The sequence below is a fragment of the Micrasema longulum genome, unplaced genomic scaffold, assembly GCF_059751315.1.
Source record: "Micrasema longulum isolate JH-2025_06_02 unplaced genomic scaffold, ASM5975131v1 h1tg000597l, whole genome shotgun sequence".
NCBI lineage: Eukaryota > Metazoa > Arthropoda > Insecta > Trichoptera > Brachycentridae > Micrasema > Micrasema longulum.
The window spans coordinates 1,818,027-1,822,882 of record NW_028277793.1 but is presented as its reverse complement, the minus strand read 5'-3'; positions in this window follow the sequence as shown (position 1 = coordinate 1,822,882).

The window sequence follows — 4,856 nt, the reverse complement described above, 5'->3', positions numbered from 1 at the left end:
GAGCCACTGAACGAATTTCGCTATATATAAAGCTTTTAGCTTTTTTGGCTTCCTTAATACGACACTAGGTTTAATCTTGTTAAATTATTTTTCTGTGACATTTACTCGGCTTTTTATACTATATATATGAATACATTACACGTGACGACTGACGACGTGACAAAATGACATCATAAATACCAAATATGAACGTGTAAACGTAATATATAACATGTTTACTTATTATTATACGTTTTACTGTATTCATGAATTTGGTCCTTTCATTTGTCTAGCTCTATAAAAAACTACAATTATTAAACAAAAAACTCATTTGTTATTTTCCATGCTAACAGTCAGACCCAATTACAGAAGCAATCTTTGAAACAGAATATACTGGCCTGAGAAAATTACCAAAAAACCGGGAATCGAACCTGAAATAGTACCGCTCGCAATTTACACCAAACGCAAACGCCTGAAAAGCAATAAAAAAAATGATCTTCTCGTAGATATAATTTAATTTGAATTGTTTAATGAAAATATTACATCGTTTAAATAAATCTTAAGGGTTGTTAAGGATTTTATCGTCTGAAAATTCAGTTTGTTTTTTTACCGTTTATTAAATTATCCAAAAAATATATACCTGTAAGGGAAATAAAATTGTCATTTATTTTTCAATTTTCTCTCGATTATTACATTCTTGGACATTTACATAGTATCGTATTTTATATATGATTAAGTTAATAAGTTAGGTTTTATAAAGGTTACCTGTGAAGTCAGTGAAGTTTGGTACAAAGACCTTGCAAACAGTTTAATCGATTGCCACAGGGATTTAGAGTACCAATTTCCAAAAAATATAAGCACAGGGCTTTTTAAAAATATGGATTAGATTTTTTTAAATTAATGTACTTTGAACAAATAGCATTACTTTAGTTGAATAAAAAAAAAAAATTCATGTCAATTTAAATGCTATTTTAGCTTTGAATTTATAATTAAGAGAATAATTGTTTATTCGATTAAGGTGATATTATATGTACCCATATATCATATCATCATTTTTACTCTGTTTCTGGATAAATTTGTTAAAAGTGAAATTGTAAATATGCCTATAAATAGTTTTGTCATCATCATTATCATATGCTCGACAGCCCTGGGTGGGCCTTGGCTGAATCCAGGAGTCTCCTCCAATCTTGCCGGTCTGCTGCCCTTCCTCTCCAGTTCCTCACTTCCAACATTGTCATATCTGCGCTGATGCAGACCATCTATCGCATTTCGGGCCTTCCTGGTCTTCGTCGTCCTTGTGGCATATAGAGAGTTAGGCGTTTTATGAGGTTTTCGTCGTCAATTATAATTATATGGCCAGCCCACCTCGAGCGTCCCACCTTGATGGAGTTGATTACATCGGGCACTCAGTAGATATCGTATAGCTCTCTATTGTAGTGACGACGCCAATGGTTGTTTTCTCTCACAGGGCCATAGATAACTCTGAGGATTCTTCTTTCGAAAGCTGCAATGGTTCCCTCAATATGCTTTGTCATAGTTTTGGAAGCACATGTCAGGATTGGTTGAATCAGAGTTTTGTACAGTATTATTTTAGTATTTTTTCGTACTAGTTTAGACCGTAATTGTTTTTGAAGCGCGTAGTAGCAACGGTTGGCAGCCATTATTCTCCTCCTGAATTCTTCCTGTGTACTGTTGTTACTGGTGACTGTGGAACCTTGGAATGTAAAGATCACCTCAAATTCGTAGTTTCCCGCTGTGAAGGGCGGCAATCATCAATTTTGTTTTGCCTCATGAATGATGAGTCCCTTTTTCCTTGTACTTAGTTCATGCGCTACGAACGCTTCGCGGGTGGCTTGAAGAGATCTTCCGATGCTGTCAATATCGTCCGCTTAGGCGAACAGCTAAACTGACTTGAAGAAAATATAGCCCCTGGTTTCTATTCGAGTCTCTGATCACCTTTTCCAAGGCTAAATTGAACATGGGATATGCTAGCGAGAGATCTTTATCGATCCTTACTTTGGATATAGTCAGGCTCATTCACCAGACAGTGGTCTGAATCTATATTCGCACCTCTATAACTACAAGTATCCATGAGATCCGAACAGTATCTAGCATCAATTAGTCTGTGATCTATATTGTTATGGGTTTGGCCATCCGAGGAGTTCCATGTAGCTTTATGTTTAAACATTGTCTCACCCATAACCATTATTTTGGATGCTGCAAATGTCCAAGGTGGGTTCCATTGTCATTGCTTTCCCTATGTAGGCTATACATACAATTAAAGGGCGGTGTGCTGTCTCGGATCAAACTTAGGCGTTAAAGTATATGCTTAATTTTAATAAATAGTTATATCGTGGTTATACAAGTAAAAGTGACCATTTGCAAAAATGACGAAATTGAGATTATTGACTTTATGACATTGTATTAGCATAATGCTTGACTAGTAAAAATGCCAAGTCGATCCGACACTCTAAAAAGAATTTAATTTGCAAAATATGTGACCATTTGATAGAAGCTCACAGATTTTTGACAAGTAAAACTGACCAACACATATAGTCACTTTTATTAGTAAATTTAAGTTCCAAAGAATTGACCAAGTAACAGTTAGTCAATTTTACTTGTAGGTGATGTCACCAGTGAATAGCTAGTTAGAGTTAGTAGTCAGTAGTTAGTAAGTTAATATACGTTTTGTATTTGACAGATCCGGTTTTTTTATAAAAAGTTAATTAATAAAATTTATTCTTTAGATTATTACGTAACACTTCTTAATTATTTGTTATTTTTAATTTGTGTTGTATTTCTGTGTTTATTTAACCTTTATAAATATTTAAAAAAGGATTATTAAAATAAAAAATCCTTAAAATACAATTTACAGTTATAAAATAAAATAAAATAAAATACTACCTCCCTCAATGAACGAAACAAAAATGATTATCTGACAAATTTTACAGGTAAAATTGACTATGTTTTTCAATTGCTTTTTTTATTTAAAAGTGATAATGCTTTTAAAATATGTTAGCACTGTACATTAAAGTTGAAAGTACCGTTCATATAATGTAAAATTACCAACCACCTACTTAATAAAACCTGATCTCTGAGAAGCAACTGAACTCTAAAAAAAAAACACTAAAATGGCTCCCCTGAACATAATTGATTTTGTTACTTGGTCAATTTATCTTGTATGCTCACGATATGCTCGTCTTTAAAAAAGTTTTTCCCAAAACTATTTGGAAATATTAAATAAAAAAAAACTACAAATTTAATCTTGCTTTGCTGTAAAAAAATATTATCTTGTTATTTTAATTTTGTAAACTATGTAATTTCATATAAGAGTTGGTAAATTCTGTAATTTCCCGTCGCTAAGACTTGCCGTTAGTGGGTTTATTTTGAGAAGCCCGAGCAGAATTCGGGTTGAAAACACCTCGGTCGATTTAAAAATGACATTTCAAATTTGTTTCTCAATTTTACGTCGCTACGACTTACCGTTGAAAAGTTAGGAAAACCGGGAAAATATTGACTTTAAAACAACGCGGCAGATCTAGAAATGGCATTTTAAATATTGTTTCTGAAATTCACGTCGCAATGACCTGTTGTTAATGAGTTTGATCACGGTTGATCTATAGATTTTTTATAATTTTTACACTTTAGAAAGCATTACCATCATTAGATCATTATTCCTGAAAATAATAATTAGGAGTTATATAACTTTATCGAATTGGGGATTGCCGGCAAGATATTTTAGGTTAAATTCGTCGGGTTTATTCATATTATTACTTTAATTTGAATAATAATATCTAATTCTTTAATTATTTGTTTTTTACCGCATCCCAAATTTAATTTCATTCAATAGTATTATCACTATTTTTTTATTTATTTATTTATTATGTACAGAGGAATCTGTGTACATTGTTGATAGGTTTACATAACATGTGCCTTCTTTCATTTCAAAATGAATTTATTAAATTTAATTTTAATATTGCGCTTTATAAAATTATAATATTTATTATATTAAACCTATTCAACAAAAGCAAAAAATATATTGTACTTTATTTTTGAATTTTGTTTAGGGATTAAGCTACGTTAATAACACAGTATAGGTACCAACATAATAATATTATAAAGCCTCGGAAAAAACAACATATCGTCGTCAATTTACGGAAGTTACGTCACGCTCGTAATAACTCCGATTGATTTTGGCAGTATTTTATGACACGAAATTAAGGCATTTGTTTATGAAGAAATAATCCTAAGATGCCTACCTATTTCGGTTTCGAAAAGAATATCAAAATACAGGCATATTGTTTACATGTATTAAAATATGCGGTTGATATAACATCAACGAAAGAAAATATAAATGCCGTAAAAGACAAATTACATGATAGATCAGTCGCACCACACCTATTGCTGTACCTAATTCAAAATACATTAAAAAATATGTAATAATAATTAAGATTTAACAAACAAATGATATTATTTTTATTCATAAAAAGATACATATAACAAAAAAATAATAACGTATCCCTAACTCTACACGGCCAAGAGCCCTGTGTTGAGTTGGTATACAACATAATAGAAAGTGGAAGCATGCTACAAATAAAGGTAAAAAGAATACTACAAATAAAAATTATTACATAAACATAAATTTTAATAAATATCTGGACATCACGCTTAACAATACTGTATATAAATCTATGCAATGCCACGCAGCAGCCACCTGCACTGGTCTCTTCTCTTAGACGAAATCCAAACTTGTACGCTTGTAAATTTAATATGTTCTTCCAGGACATTGAACACTCTTGGGGCCACAAAAGATCAATTTCTCCGAACAAAAGCCGTACGTGATTTTGGTATTAAATAATTGAAATTACAGGAAAACC